This window comes from Haliaeetus leucocephalus, unplaced genomic scaffold (genome assembly GCF_000737465.1).
Source record: "Haliaeetus leucocephalus isolate CR32 unplaced genomic scaffold, Haliaeetus_leucocephalus-4.0 Scaffold858, whole genome shotgun sequence".
In the NCBI taxonomy this organism is placed as follows: Eukaryota; Metazoa; Chordata; class Aves; order Accipitriformes; family Accipitridae; genus Haliaeetus; species Haliaeetus leucocephalus.
In genome coordinates this window covers 3,977,575-3,995,016 of record NW_010973294.1, presented here as the reverse complement: position 1 = coordinate 3,995,016, position 17,442 = coordinate 3,977,575, and the positions used below count along the sequence as shown (strand labels likewise).

Sequence of the window (17,442 nt, the reverse complement as noted above, 5' to 3'; positions counted from 1 at the left end):
GTAATCTCAAAACAGGTTCTCCCAAAAAATGCCACAGAAACTTGATTCTTAAAAAAAACAACCCTCAGAAAAAACACAAGAGCCATTTACTTTATTCTCACTCTGCTTTTTATCCTGTGCATGCACTGCAGGCTCTCCTGCTTTGGTATGAAGGTGCTTACAGTACAAGTCTCATGATGCAGGTTGGGCAAGTAGTGTCTCTCCATCACAACAGTCAAAAACAACGTACAAGCAGCTAGGTATTTCATGAGGATATGGACTGTGGCTGTAGGGCAGGATTTCTCAAAGTATCCAGAGCCTGAGGCAAAACATCAAACGTGCTAGAGAGCATACCAGAACTCTGCATAAATATGTTCCATTGTTAAGATCCATGTATAAGTTTCCAGCCAGCAAACTGGCTTTTGAACTCCCATCTGCAGGATACATACAGCTCTGAGAACTAGCATCCCACTGGGTATTTGCCTTCAGTGATCCAGGGCCTGAAAAATAGGACAGCATAGGAGTGCCCATGGCAATGACTGAGAGGAACATAATTTGGCTTTGTGTAAATGAGGGACAGCTGAATTTACTATTTTATTTAAAAACAGTAGTGTCAGCCACTGTTGTTAAATTAACACACAAAATTAAACAGGGTGCATACATGCAACCGCAAGTACTTTAACTCCGTTTTCCCCTTTCCTTTCCACATGCCTTAGTTCTCCTCCTTCGAGTAACACTGTAAGCTTGTCAGGGGAAGGACAGATGCCTGCTGTGTTTTCCTTTTCAGCCTCTAGTACACTGAATCCTAAAAATGGATGCTACTTTTTTTTTTTTTTAAGGCATGAACAAAGCAACACAACTCCGAAAGCCTCCTTTAGTTCTATTTATTCTTACCCAGTCATCAGCGCTTAGAAACAAACATTCTTCCTGTCCACTGCTCTCCTGTGAAAGACCACAGTATCTATAGTTACTGGAGAAGAGTGCTTCAGTTATCTAGGCTCCAATCCTTCCCATGCTTTACTTTTCAGCTTGCCCCAGAAGGCTTGCTCTCTCAGAGGACACCAGAATCAAGATTTCTCTCTTTCCAAAGGCAGCTACTGAAATACTCTCTCATCACTGGGAAGCTCGTCACTCCTTAAAAGAACCAAATACAAAGATCACATCTGAAACTGAAGAGCTGAAGAGTCACTTCTGATCAACTTACAACTTCCAGCCAACTTGCCAGGCCTCCCCCAGTGCAAGGAAAGTGGTGAGACTGCAACTCTAGCCCTAAGAAATGCTGTCAGCACAGGCTGAGCTTTTTTAAAAAGAGCTACCAACTTCCCCCAAACCATTTTTTCTTCTTAGTTGTACATCTTCCTGTCAAAGGGAAGCATATTGGGCAGGTGGCACACACTACCCCAGTAACACTGTGAAACTCTCACCAGAAGGACAGAAATAGCATCAGAAACAGCACCTCAACTTCCTTCAAAATATCCATGATTTTCTAACAGCCCTAAGAAGCAATCACCACAATTAATTCCCCATACTAAGAATGGAATGACATGAGGGAGCAGGGGGAGAAGGACTATATCAAGCAAGAATCTTTCCTATTCCTTTCTTAAACAATGCCTGGTTACAAGAGGCAATCTCACACAAATACAAGGTATTTTTGGCTGATCTGGCTGGGCTGTTTCTCCTTGGCCATTTGGAAATAAAATTTATTAAAGAAAACATTGTATTTTTGGCTAGAGGTAGCTTAAGGGCTTTCCTCCTTAGAATCCATGAGAAGATACTCCCCTCTTCAGTGGAGCAGCACAACTTTGCGGCTAAGAAATTTTGGGCATAATTCTGAAAGGAACAAACAAACAAGCCAAAGTCCAAGGTCACACAAATATCCTCTCAGGACAGCTGTTTATTTTATATAATTCTTCCAGCTGTGCAAAAGGTGCTCTAAACAAACAGAGCATGTTGCCGAAGAAAGGGAAGCAGCTCAACACAACCTGCACTACAGCAGAGTTCTTCCCTGGGCAGGGTGTCGATTCCGAGCCCAAGAAGCGGCTGTGGCACACAACACAGGGCAGCAAGACCCAGGACCTGAAACTCTGTTGGCAGATGGGTATTTCTGATGGTTCATCAAAAGGAATGTGCTAAGAACAGCACGCAAAAATCCACTGAAGCATTCAAGTAGTCAGAGGATCGACATACTTTGCAGGTATGGCCACAATCTTGGCCACAATCTGCTAGTGCTTTATCTATAAACTACCGACCAATACACAAATATCCCTCTGTTTCCTAGCGCTCCTATGTCACAGAGCACCATCAGACTAACCGGTGCAGAAATAAGAACACAAACATTTTTCTTTTGCAGCTGATGAGTAATATTTGACTGAAAAAGGGTGAAAGCAGAGTAGAAAAGCAATCTGGTATGGGGAAATGATACATTAAAAAAAAAAAACAGTAATGAAACATTCAGGAGATGAATCAAAACAAAAAACAAACTGAACTTTTCCTATAAATCAGATTTCAAAATACTAAACAATAAGAGACTTGATTATGAAGAAATCTAAACACATGCAAAAATAAAAGGACCAGATCAACAAGGTGTTTTGAAGTATTATTAAAATGATGGTCTACCTTGAGAAGGTATTTTTCAGATGCACTGACAACTCTAGACAACCTTATTTTATGCTCTCCATTTTTTTCTTGGAGAAATAAATGAGAACAGTTGTTGAGGAAAACTGCACATACTTGGAATAAACATGAAAGAGTAACAAGATGGGAAACAAGTCATTACCAGACAGGAAAAGAGAGAAAGCAGAAATACAGAAAACCTGAAGCAGAATAACAAACAAACAGTTTAATCTTTTTGAGGGCAGCGGGACACAGTGATGATGGCTAGGAACACGCGCTCTTCTGGTCCTCTTTCACTGTAAGGAGTTTATCATGGGCTTGACCTCTCGTCTGTCTTGGCTTTTTAAATATAAAAGCTCCTCTTCGGTAAATACATTCTAATCTTTAAAACATAATTATGGTCTGAAAGTTGACACTAAAAATAGCACCAAGGAGCTTCATATTCATGTCTTCTTGATTTCTGTATCAATTTACTTGACTGCAACAGTCAAGCCTATGTCCTGTGGTCCTCAAGACTGAAAGGAGTTCTTAGGAGGATTAGTCCTAAAGAGATGTTTGACAGGGTGACACTTTTGAGTTTAAATCCGTAAATAATAGTTGAAATATCAATGTGTAACTGTAAATACACCTATATAAAGGACAAAGCATTCACAAATGTTTAGCGACTTTCTTAAGAAAAGCAAGTTTCTGAGTAAAAAAAAAAAATTAGATTAGGGAAACATTAAAAAAAATAAAAGAATACATATTCCACTAATCCATACTGGCATGCCAGGAAAACTTAAAGACAATTTGGAACAAACTTCACAAATTCTTACAATTAGGAAATACATGAGGAATAACATCATGAATAAGTCTTCAAATTAGCAAGTGACCAAGAAGTATACGCTTTGCCAATTTCAGTTCAAATCAAAATACTTCATGATACAAGCATATTTTTAGTACTTTTACAAATAAATGGGTTCTTTGGAATAAGATTCTTCACTCACTAACATTCTCATTTTTTTTTCCTGCAGTGTCAGAAACAGCCATTTCAAGATGACTTTTGCAAATCTGCAAATTGAAAAGGACAATTAACCTGTAATCTCATATGAAGTTAAGAGTCTTTGAAAAAAAAAGGATAAAAATATTTTAAATATGAATCTTGGAAAAGGTTTTTTTTTCCTCACTTTAACAACTGTCTGAAATAACTACTGCACTAACCTGATGACACACTTATTTACTATATTTTCTTACACCCGTTATTCAGTTGTTGGCAGTAATACAACTTCATTTAGCAATAGCTTGGACCCCTCAGTAAGGGAATGTGTACATAGTAGCTCTCTAATCTTGCTGCCCAGCTGCTAAGACAGTCACATGAGTCACTTGCTGCCTTTAGAGCAACACACACCACTTGCTGAATTTAGAGACATTCTCTGTTTCTGCACTGGCCACATATATATAAATTGAGTAATACCCTATCCTAATCACACACAAAACACTCTAGGTGGGGGTTTTTTTTTCTGGTTGGGTTTTGCTGGTTTTTTTTAGGTTTAAACTGGTGAGTCAAAGAATGTATTTTTTACTAATGCAGTTAACAACCCAGCTCCACAAAGTGATTTATGTACCGGTTTTCAGCATTATCATTTTCACTCCAGTTAGGCTAACTTCCAGAATCAGTTCACACGTAGGTAACTTCATCTAATTGTTCAGTGAAAATCCAGCCCTGGAAGAATGAAGAACTCTTATCTGCCAGGACGATTCAGTACACAGCTTTGGAAAGAAACACTTTACAACAATTCCTTCCTTACCAGGATTTTAAACTGTGACTGTTTGGAACACCACCTTATTCAACAGTCTATTTAAAAACAATTTACATAAAGACTGGCATAGCTACTTCCAGGCAGCACTTTGGTCTACTGATACATAAAACTCCTTGTTGAAAATACTTTATTTATTAACATAATCTATAGGCAATGCATAGGAAGTACTATCACATACAAACAGCACACAGCCTTACAGCAAGACACTGTGAGGATAATCTTCTTTGGACTGTCACTGCAACCTCAGTGTAGACCCTAGGATGTTTCATTTTACTCTATATCACATACTATCTTCTTTCCCATATTGTCCCCGTGTCTCATTATGGCACTGTTCTTTGCAGATGGTCGTATATGGAAGTGATCAACAACACAACCTATTATGCTCTGGTCATACGTGTTCATAGACTACCAGCATAACAACCCGCCCCCCAGAATCATACTTCAAGGTACAGGGCTAATGCCACCAAAACCATGAAGTCTTTTAGATTATACGAAACACACTTCTCCAGTTCAAAAATATGTTGGCCCAAATTGCAAAAGGTGTTTTAGTGTGCCTGAAGAAGAAAGCAGTGTGTCAAACCTTACCTAACTCTATTAGTTTAAAGTACGGCCAAGCTTGCCTTAAAATGGTCTTTACAGACTTCTTGCCAGTAGGAGATCACAGTAGGCAATGTCCCAACTCACCAGTTGAGCAGCAGTACATTTTCAAGTTAAATACTCTAATCTGTCAGATAACATTAAATAGAGCTCTGTAACTAGCCAGAATAGAGTATCAAGTAGTAACAACTAACTAAACTTTTCACTCATGTTGTACCATCCTGAACTAGCATTTGTAAAAATAAATGAAATGGTTGAGCAAACTTTGCACTGTAACTCAACTAAGTACAAGCAAATTCATTGTACTGATATTTAACACTTAAAAAATTCTAGTCACAGATGTACACAGTGGCAGTCAACCTACAGCCAAATTTCAGACTAACACACACGTATCTACTGTTCTTATGAGTAACACCCAAGATTTCTGAAGTCAAATGATAAGGCAGAACTGTATTTTTCTGTTGTATTTTTTGCACTTTACAGAATTTTCTGCCAAGTCACTATTGCTGTTCCCCACGTTTTTGTGACTCTTTACACTGCAACAGTATACAATTACAAAAATTGAATGAGGAATATACAACTTCAGAGAGCGAAGTGGCAGAGGTACATGGGGCAAGATTAGCAATTGAAACTACTAATCCACATGAATCTGCGTCCAATCCAGCTGGTGTAAATTCTCATCCTCCTTTACTCTATCTTTCCCATAATCAGTATAGCATTCCATTCAGGTATTTGGCTATCACAACATAATATTCTACAACCAAATTAGGAATTGCCACCCCCTCACACTGAGAAAAGGTGTTTGCATATGCCATCTTTAATCAACAATTTGTCTCGAATAACCAGAATGCCTTAAAGCAGGTCAAACCATGCTGACATAAAAAACAATTCTTGGAATAAAGGCTGCAATTTGATAATGCATGTATTATGCATTCCATTAAAGAAGCCGCTCTCCTTAAGAATTCAAGTTTATGCGTATATTTCTGTGATAACCTGAAACCTTTCAGATGGACTCTAGTAAGAGGTAGCTGCCTGGAATAAGAACATTGCCTACAGAATGATGTATGATGGCTTAGTGGATTAGCATGTTAAAAGCATAATCTCTTTTGTCACAGCTATTTTTAAGTGGTCTTAAAAAAAAGTATAAAATGTTAATTCTGTTCTTCAATAAACATAACTTTTGATCTGCTGAGTCAGAGGTGTTATGCATAATAATCACAGCAGGAGTACAATGCTATTTGTATTTGTTTGGAGGAAAAAGCATGAACACAATTCTGTGCAAATAACAAGAAAAAATATCATGGAGCAGAATTCAATTAAAGGCAAATACACCAGCGGAAAATAGTAATTCTGACAAAACAAAACACTTGTTTTCCTAGGTACAATCCATTACTAGAAAGTCAACTCCAAAGCCACGTAACATTTACATTCAGGTTTTATAATATACACTTCCAACACTGGACTACAATACAGTATGCTACTAAGTCAGTACCATATCATTTTTTCATGTATCACTTTTAATTCTGAATTCAAACCCACAAAACCAACAAACTCACTAACCTTAGAAAGCACTTTATCATGCACTATCTGAATGTAGTAGAAGAGCTTTGTGTTTGTACAGCTCCCAGAAATAATCATGGCAGTGTTCTGAATACCTATGCACGTCTAGATACCTAACCTTTTTACCTCAAAAAAAAAGTTATGGATGTACATGGACACAACATTTTTTTTGGTTTTTGCTTTGATCAAGTTCTGATGGTTTTGTTACTGAAATCTATATTCTTCTAAATGTACATTATGTATTAATTTCATAAATATATTAATATAACACACATTCCCTTACTGAGAGATCCAAGCTACTGCTAAATGAATCTCCCATAACATCTAAGTATTATTTACTTGGTTGAAAAATATCATCAGATCAGTAGAGCAGTTCTTTTTCTTTGCTTTCAAGATAGTTAAATATTTTTCCAAGATCTTTAGTAAAAGGATTTTTGTCCTTTTCAAACACTCTAACTTCATACGTAGTTACATTAATTGCCCTTTCAAGTTGACAGACTTGTAAAAATCATCCTGAAGTGTCCATTTCTGATACTGCAGGAAAAAATGAAAATGTGAGTGAAGAAAGGATCTTATTCCAAATAATGAATTTATTTGTAAAAGCCAGAGTAAAGCAGTTCCCTGTTCACACCGTGGAAAGAGACCAAGCCTTCACTGCAGGTCTGCTCCTTCCACGCTCAAGACACTGCAGTTCCATCATTAAGCAGCATCCCCTGCTGAGAAGCACATGACTCTAGTGTTCCATGATGTACCCTCAATGATCACCGGTTTCCAAATGATGGTAAAAAATATACTGGTTTTAACCTGTAAAAAAAACCCCTGAACAGCTTGATTATTGACAACCTGAAAGATCACCCCTTCTCATGACTGACACCTGCAACCATCTCAGATGCATGTTACAATAAAAAAAAAAACAAACAGATGGGGAAATACCACTCACTCCCTGAGAAGCATTTCAACTTTAACATAGACCTCTCATTCTGAGACAGGCTTAAAATGTTAGCATTACAGACTATACAGTTACTACTGTACATTTACTAATTACCTACCTAGAATTTGATAGATGGAAATGATGATATTTGGAAAGCATGAAGTAAAGGCTGAATATCTTGAAGGTCACAGTGAAGAGAATTGTCAGCATCCAACCGCATTTTAATAAGCTTTGCCAGAGGAGCCCAGGACATGCATTTTTATTGACTGTTTGTTCAATTTAATTTGCTTTGATTTATAGCAAAGCACTGTTGAAGAGGCCAAGGAAACTTTCAAATAATCTGGCCAAAATCAGACAGGAAAAAAAGTCTCCCTCTTCCATCTACAAATTCTGTAGTTCAGGTCATTTAATAACTTTGCCAGCCACTGCAACATACTCAAAAAATATTGAGAGACAGACTTCCTAAACAACTGATGAATGCAACAAGTGGAGAGGAAAAAAAAAAGAATAAATTTTTATCCCCACATAACCAGTCTACAAACACCTAAAGCAAGAAGATAAAGTGCTTGCTCTTCAGGCCTGAGCTCTGCCATGCACGGGGGGGAGTATATGTATTTTTGACTAGATACTCTCTCAGATGTACCCCCAAACAGAAAATCACATGATGAATTTACAAAGTTGCTAAGTAACAGTTCATTCTCAAGAGGGATACAAATACATTATGATCTCCATCCACTAGACCTCTTAACCTTCCTAGAAAGGCCTAAGTTAGAAAACGTTTGGAGAGAGAGAGAGATACACACATATACATGGATGGATAATCTTCAGAACACTGTTGGCAGTGAAAGTGGTGGCAAATTTTTATGTATATTTGGGAAGGGAGAATTAACAAATCAGTTAAGCTCTCTCTTCTTCAAACTATGAGTCTTACTATCTCAATGAAAAAAATGCAATTTAAGTATTACTTCACATAACAGTTACAGAACACTCGCAACCTGACAGTGAATTTCTGCCTGCCTTTAAGCTTTTTTGTTAAGCTACTTACATAAAACCTTTATGCTAAAACTACCATCAAATATCAAACTATCTCCTTTATGATAAAAGTCGGATGCTTGGCAGAAAGGATTATTTGACCTTCAACCACAGTTTAATAACTAAAACTATGACAGGAATAGGGAAGGTTTAGGGCATCCATGAAGTATCTTTGAGGGTTTGCTCAGAATTGAGGGACTTTCTATGGCTTGATTCCTGATGAAAACCGGAACAAACAGCAATACTCAAGCACTTATTCAGATAAAACCTTTAGGGAATTGAATCTGCCTAATGAAGAATTGTGGAGTTCATCTCGAGATAACTGAATATATTATCGGTTTCGAGGCTGCAACATTACTGTGTGACTGAAATCACAAATTCATATGATTTAAATAATTTTGAGAGACTGAGGAGCAGTAATTTATCAGAGCCCCTTCCTGACCACACCTCCCTTTTCACTCAAGGCTTGAGCAAAGATCCAGTCTCATTTTATGTTCACTATTTTTATTAGGCAAACTACAGAAAAACAGAAAATAATAGTACATATTCAACCTCCCCAAACTAAAGCACTTTTCTACTCCAGTCAAATCAACAAGTTATCAATGCAGTTAAAAACTGCTTAAATGCACTTTTCTTTCAGTACAAATATTTAAGTATAATGAAGAGTAAGAAGTTTGTTTTACATGATGCATAGATAAAAACTGTACTAGAAACTTAAATGTATTACTCAAGATGGACTTAACTTACTTGTTCTCAAATATTCTGAAGTGGTCAAGTTTTCAAAAGTAAAATAAAATTATACTACAGGGGAGATCTCTAAGACCAGGTTTTTTCCAAGAAACTTATTTCATAGTTTATAATTTCTGAGAGTATAATCTAGTTTTCTGTTTGCCTTCTACAGCAATGGATGCTTGGAGTGTGTTTGAGTGTTTCTTATGAGAAACAGTGACACCACATATGTGATTAATACTACAAGGCTGACAAAACCTGACATCTTTTCCTCATAGGCTAGTTTAACATTCATCCAGTTTGGGATTATTCCCATCATCCAAATACCATTATGACTAAGTTTCCCATGTTACTCTACACCCAATTTTTATACTTGTAGAATCATCAGCACAAGTTAATTCCACAGTACTCCTCAGCACAATTTTTGTAGTACAAAAATGATCAATATCAACACTTAATGTGACACAAATTCATTTTGAGAGAATGAAGGAGTTTTAAATAAGTGAAAGAACTGCTGGGTTCAGAAGAGTGTATCCAAAAGGAAAGGATACACTTGTACACCTAAAACAAAACCCCTTTAAAATTACAACTGGGAAAACATTACATTTTACAAGTAATGAGAAATTAAACGAGTTTGATATAAATATTTCATATACACTTTTTAAAGCAATTTCAACACATATTAAAACCAGCCTGAATAATTAGGATAATTAACATATTATGATTCTCGGTTAACTTTTTAAGTAACAAATAATGTAACTTTGTTGTTTAGGAATAGAGCTGATTTCATTGTACTGGTATGCTTATAACTGTACTTAAACACCATTTAAAATAGCATGTAGCAACACCATCCTTTGACAGATGCAATAATATTTTTATTACTTTTTCTGAAACTGATTAAAATATAGCCATAAGCTATATGTTTGTGCTGGGGTACAATTAGAAGTCGTATAGTCTAAACACAATCCCAGTATTCAAAGGAATTAAAGAAAACTGTCAAGTCACAGAAGGAAAAAAAAAATCTACAGATTCAAATTAACTGGCATGTTTTGTGATCAGCTATGTCTAAGCTCTTCTCTAAGCTATGTGGTTCACTGTTTCCTAGTGTCCTAGATGAAACAAATTATGCGTGTATTGACCACAATAACTTCCAGTGAACAAAATAAGCTTGAACAATGTCTATGTTTAGCTTTTAAAGAGAGCACAAAACCCTGACAGGATTTTATGTTTGTTTTATTTTAGTTTAATACTCACTCTTCTTAAAGTACTTGTGAGGGGAAGAGCACCAGTAACTGATAACAGGTAGCTAACACCATAAATCTATGCTTTTTTAGTGTATCATGTTACAAAAACATAAGAACAGTTGTAGGCAATTTCTACTTTTGCATATTTATATTGTATCTATACTTCCATGTGATAAATACAGTATTATTATTAAGCCTTGCATGTAGGCAGCTGTAGTAAATGAACAATTGGTATAAATGAAAATTCCACACATGACAGTAAGAGTTTGAAGAAACTTAACATTTACAAACTTGTAAATGTTTTATTACTAACTATACAGGCTTGATTGAAATTTAATAGTAAGCTGCCAGAATCTCTCTTTCTGCCTTTTCTTCAAAAAGGTCTCTTTAAAAAAAAAAAAAACAACCCTGTATCACAACTGATTCAAAAGACATGACATTCTCCCTAAACAGCCAGATGTTTCCTTAAAATATGTGTGTATGTGTATCTATATTACATATAAATGTAACATTCATGATAAATACATATACCACACAATAAACAGTTTTATTAGAAGTGACAAGCACTTGGGACAGTAAAATCTGATTTGCATACACAGGGTCTTTCTGCTGTTCAAACATTTAGTGTAATGAGATCTCATTAATTCAGAATCAGATGATTTGCAGGGTTTTCTAGGGAACTCATGCACTAGTAAATCTGATACCCTGTAGTATACAAACACATACTCAATAAATGAAGAGGGAAGGTTAAGTTTTCTGACATTCTCCTTGCTTTTTGATTACCTGGCAACTCACAGTAAACGTGCATATGACAAATCAACCATCTACATCTTACTTCATGAGAAATACTTCAGATTTGGCTGTCTCCAAAGTGTAATGTGACCCACAACCATGAAGAAAAGCTTTTAGGGTGAAAGTTAGTGATATACAATGTCAGGCTACCAGTTAAATTACCTGTACAATACGTAAGTAAGTCTATGTACAACCTGCATAGTTAACTGAAATCAAATAAAGTACTATTTACAGCAATATGGAAGAGATTATTATTAGTTATCCTAACTTTAGTAAAAAAATAACTTTGACAAATAATTCCCTTTAAACACTTTATAATCTGATTTCTAGGGATATTCTCCTTTGAGAAAGGAATTTAGCACATTAAGTGCAAAAGAAGATTATAGCAATTCAGTTTACTGTAACAGACACTTTTTGCATATTTCCAAGTTCCTATACATAGTTATTTCTTAATTGCATATAATGGCAATTCTAGGTTTTACTTTCCTGATTCCCATTTGACTTCTCAAAGCTGATTTGAGCTATTTTACTTTGGAGTTTTGAGTTACTGTTCTGTGTATTATAGCCACACTTGTCTACATTAATTTTCTTTTATCTATCTCACTTTTTGGTTTTATACTAGTTCACCCCTGGGTTTTTTCCCTCTTTCCTTTCCTTTAAACAAACAAACAAAAAAAATCAGGCACACTGGGCCATCTTCTACTCTCTTTGTGCCCCCATGTAAGTCTATCAAAACCACCAGGGTTGGGCATGCGTAAAATAGCCCATCACTCTGGCCATGTATTTTAATGTATTTGAAAAGGTATCTCTACACTCTGGACAGACAGTGAATTACAAAAGGGACAGAAGTTATTACAAAGAAGGCTGTAATGGAAACTGATTTATTCCTTCAACATGAGAATTACTATATAAGCTTTCCCACTCTTCACTGTCAAGTATGTACTTATGCAGTCATCTCAAAACCCTGCTATGTACAGTGGTTAATTTTAATGCTGTGATCCTACAGTAACTGTTTACAAGACATGCAGGGTCCATTTAAATATTAACAATTTTAATATATCCTATGAGAAGGCCCCATCCTTTATAACTATTATCACGTAACTGTTTTTAAAAGCAGGTTACATCTTGTGAAAAATTTAAAAACCTCCTCTAATTCTATTAATTTCTGCTAATTCATCCTTCTAAGATGAGACAATAACAGGTGAATACTGATACTGAAGTAGACAAAAAATACTTTAACAAGCCAATCTAAAGAAAAGTAAAACTGAACTTGCAGTAATGGTGACCAGTTCTGTTCAATATTAGGTTTTCATAACTTGTGTACAATTAGAATTTTTCGCATTTGATGCTTGGTGGACAACTGTTCATTTAAAATGCATTAGTAACTGCAATCTATTCAATTTCAGATAAAGGGTCACTATATTCCTTGAAAAATTAAAAATAAAATATAGGCAGCTGTATAAGTGATTATACTGAGTTATTCAATGCTTTACATTTAAGTTACAAGTTTGCACAATTTAAAAATCAATATAAATTTAATTAAATTCTAGATGTGATTTTTTGATTAGCAGGAAGAATACACAACTCTCTATTATCAAAATGCTCAGATAAATGCAAAAAAAAAAATCCCCTACACTTCAGAAATTTAAACATTTTACATTTGATCAACTAAAAAATGTTACTTTGTTCTAATATTTGAATTATTTTTAAATAGTTTTTTAAGGCTACCTAAACGTCTGGTAATTGGTTAAAGATGCTTAATGGTTCAGTGGATTGATACTGCACATTTCTTCCAAAAGCAATGCAAGCTAAAGCCTCACTAGTAGCAAATACTTGGAGAACACCTCCCTGAAAGCAAGTGCCCTATCACTTCAGTGGTGGTGGCTGCTAGCTCCTTTTAACTCTACACTGACTTGAGAATGGTGTAATTGCTCTAATGTATTTCACATTTTCCAGAATATCTCCCCTTGGTAAATAGATAAACTTGTTCAAGAACCCTCCCAAAAGGTATTTGCTGACAAAAACTGGTTTTAAAGATATAAGAGATTACAGATACAAAATTTAAAAATTTGTGTTTTAGGCTCTGAAGTAAAACATCTATTTTAACAAAATAACCTTGAACAATTACAAACAGTGATTTATTTAGAACATAAGCAGTGCCCTCTTTAACCCATTAATTTTAAAACACATGCACTACCCTGAAAGGGGGAGAGTTAAGGGCACCATTTTGACTGACTAGCTGCAGAGATGGACGACCATTAGAAGTGGCTGTGCTTTGTATACAGTGCCTTTTGGAATTACACAAACCTTTAAAAAGTTTCTTAATTTAAATCTCGAAGTTCTACATTGGCTCATTTTTCAGGACAATTACTAAATGAAAATTGCACACCAAGAGACAGACTTGAACTAAGTATTCAAGAAAAGTTGAATGCATGTCAATTTAGATTCCTGTATTTGCTGTACCTTTGTAGAATACTGTAGTTATTAACTTTTAAACATTATTTAATAGGATTGATAAGTGTCTAAGAAGGATTTTAATACATTTACAGCCCCCCCCGTTTGCCTAAAAAAAAACTAGGGTAACTTTACCAACAACAGCCTACAGTATTTGTTTCCTCAGGTGTTTTAATTTAAGAAAATCTTGAAAAAATCATACTGAATCATATACAGAATCAGAGCAACATATAATAGAGAAGATTATCTTAACTCTTAGAAGTAAGGAAGCTTTGAAAGTTACTTCTATTTTTATTAAACACCACATCATCCCTGTAAGAAGAATTCAGTTTTCTACAAAAAGAAAGTAAGTTTGTAAAAAACAATCCTAAACAACATTTGTCTTCTGCTATTATCACTATATGAATTATACCTTAAAATTAAACCCAGTTTAGAAGACTATCAAATTCTGTGAGAACACCCTTTCCTCTTTCTCCTCCCTATGTCCTGAATTTTGTACTATGGTGGATACACTGAATTTACTCTGTAATACATAACTGTAAGTCAAGAAGGATACTCCACAACATGCGCTTCTTTCATGTTGTTATTACCAGTGCCTATACCTATTTTCAGCATTACAGTATTAATGATTTAGAAGCTCTTCATTAGGTAAAAATGTAGTAATGCATTAAACACTTCATACTGATGGTCACAGACACAGTATTTGAAGAGTTCTTAAATCTTGTTCTCAGTACCATTAACTAGTTTATTAAAGTTAGTTCTACACATCTAGTACTATCTATCTACCCTGGTACATTAAAAATACCAACAATGGTACACTGCTATTGATTTATCAAATTTCTATTCATTTCAGGATAATGTTTCTTTGGTCAATAAAAAGAAGAGATTAGTGTAAGAAATATTTGGAAAGGAACCTTGAAGTATGAATTCTTGCTAACTATAAAAGAGATCTCTAAACCATAAAAGACAGTTTTGGAAAAGTGCTCAATTTCATTCCTTTATACAAACTGATTTATCTTTCTTCCTTAATGAACCTTTTTTTCTAGCCTAAGAGTAAAGTGATTTAATTTTCACAACTGTGAGTCACTGGAAAACTTTGAGATTTCTTCCAAAATCTCTAACCACAAGACCATCCTAGTCAACAACTACTGTACAACAGCTTCTTTGGTCACAATCGCAGAAAAGGTACAGATCATTTGCAACACATCCTATTCAACACAGAGGGCTATCACAACTGATACTCAACTTTCCACAAGTTCAAACAAAACATTTGCTGAAATAGCCTCCCTACAGGTTCAGTACTCCATCTTTCCTCTCGAGAACCATGTACCTGTGTACAGTTTTTAACCTAGAATTAAATACAGAGACTACAAAAACAAGGCACATGTAAAGGAAACATCACAACTTCTCATAAAGATATCAAATTGCCATGTTAAGAGCTGATGCTGATTTTTTAAATAGGATATTTCACTGAAAATTAAAATACGTAGGAGATAATAGCAACAAGCAGAGCATTTCACATCATTAAACATTTAAAAGCTAAAAATTAAGCAAAAAAAACTGTATCAGCCAGAACCCATGCTAAAAGCATGCATGCACGCACACACACATGCACGCATATACATGAAACTAGACCCCAGTTAGGATGATTTTTCTTTTTTTAAACACAGCCAGACGCAATTCTTCCAAGTGATGTTATAATTACACAGCTAAGGTGTACTTGTAAAAAGCCCCTACTTTGGCCAATTAAAACCTACAGTTATTTTCACTATTTTCAAAACCTTTTGGGACTGTTCAGAAGATTTAAGTATAGAACAAACTCTACAATACTTTTCAACAAACTCACATGTCCCCAACAGAACTGAATTTATTCAAAGTAAAAATAATGCACTTCACAACTTTTACAAAATGTCTGTGAAATCTGCCCTATGCACATAGGTCTTGTCCTTGGGAATTCATAGCTAGCAGAACAGCACTAGATTTTAATATTAAACAACCTGAGACTATTTCATTTCTGCAACACCCATTCCAAAAAACGCTCTCCAAAACACAGCATTTTAATTAACACACCAAGAAAACTCCCCTGAAGACCTGCTACACACAAAAGAATTGCTTTGATCCAAACGAATCTGCACGATTTCCCCTATTATCCTGTCTTAATTTATCAGACCAGGGCCGATTTAATACCTTTCCATTAAAAAAAAAAAAAACAACGAACCATCCCTCTGCTAGAGGCAGAGGTGCTGCAGAGGTGATGATAACCCTAGGAAAAGAGAAGCTGTCTCTTTAAAATGCCCTGCTATGTCCCTGATCCCACGTGGAACCAACATCAGCAGCACTTTCGCATTAACTTCAATGTGAGGCGAGATGAGGCATCATTATTTTATATAAATAAAACGAGGAGACTGCAGAATACATTCTTTGTAGGAGACAAACAGGTGAACTGCAAATGCCAGGGAAATCGGCAACCACCCGCAGAAAAGGTGCCCTGCCCCTGAGCCCTCTGTGCTTTCCCTATGGAGCATTACCTCAACCCCACACTCCTCTGAAGAATCCAGTTTAAATAGAGGAGGGAGCCACCAGGAAAACTTGAAATTCAAAGGCAACGAAAATGCACTTTATAAACCGGAAAGGTTTACTCTTTGCCTCACACATCCTAATTAGATCAGGAAAGTGACACTACAAAGGCATTACATTCCGGTCCGAAAAAAAAAAAAAAGAAAAAAAGAAAAAAAAAAAAAGACAGAGGAAAAGAAAGGAGCCCCCATCTCCCAAAAACCCCCAAACACACAAAAAAAGCATTAAAAAAGGAAGTTATAAAGCAGCACATACAGCATTTATCTTATCTAGGATCACTCCGCATTACCCCCAAGTTATGCACTTTCTGCACTATCATCTCCCCCTACCTCTCTCTCCTGAAAGGGATTTTCACGTTTTCTCGTTGTTGGTGGCGAGTGATAAGAGGCTTTTGCCTTTCCAAAGAATTCATCAACAAAAAAAAATAATAAATATTAACTCCTTGCTCCCTGAAACCTTAAAACGGTCTCGGGAAGACACGGGTTTTATTCTGTTACCTTGAGGAAGAAAAGGGGGAGCAGCCCCGATTTTTAGGTATTTTTTGGCATTTTTTTCTGATTTTTATTTTGTTATATGCCTCAGTTCTCCCTCCATTTTGGTTGTTTATGATACTGACAACAAGCTGTCCCTGCTCGCTCGCTCTCTCTCTCTCTCCGGATCTCTCCTGCTTTCAGTTAGCAAACCCCCCTCCCCAATGCAACACCACTCAGCACTTACTTGGGTTCACACTTTTCTCTAAACACACACCGACGGGGAAGGGAAAAGCTTCTGGGCCACTCGGAGGGGGAGAGCAGGCAAATTCGTTTCTTTATTACGAAAAAAAAAACTTTTGTCCAAAAAACGACGGGGAAGGGGGGGCGAGTGCCCCAAAGTCCCTCCGGATCCCCCCAAAGACGCGGCCGCCAGGTCCGGGGGACACCCCACGGGTAGCCGGGCCCACGGGGGAAATTTCTGTGCGAAATTCGGCCCGTTTGAGGCGGGGGGCGAATTTATATTAATTTTTTCCCTCATTTTTCGGCACCGCGGTCTCTAATGTCTTCCGCTCCCTCTCGCCGCTCTCGCCGCTGTCACTGCATTCACAGCACAGGCTCCGGAGAGGCGAGGAGGGGAGGGGGCGGCCGCGCAGCTCCTGCCC

At 36.4% G+C, this 17,442-nt stretch overlaps 1 protein-coding gene across 6 annotated transcripts in view; it reads right to left on the bottom strand.

Moving 5' to 3' along the window:
* PLAG1 (pleiomorphic adenoma gene 1) overlaps positions 1-17,442 on the bottom strand; it is a 53,158-nt gene that overhangs the window by 34,996 nt on the left and 720 nt on the right. The gene's annotated exons all lie outside the window — the stretch shown is intronic.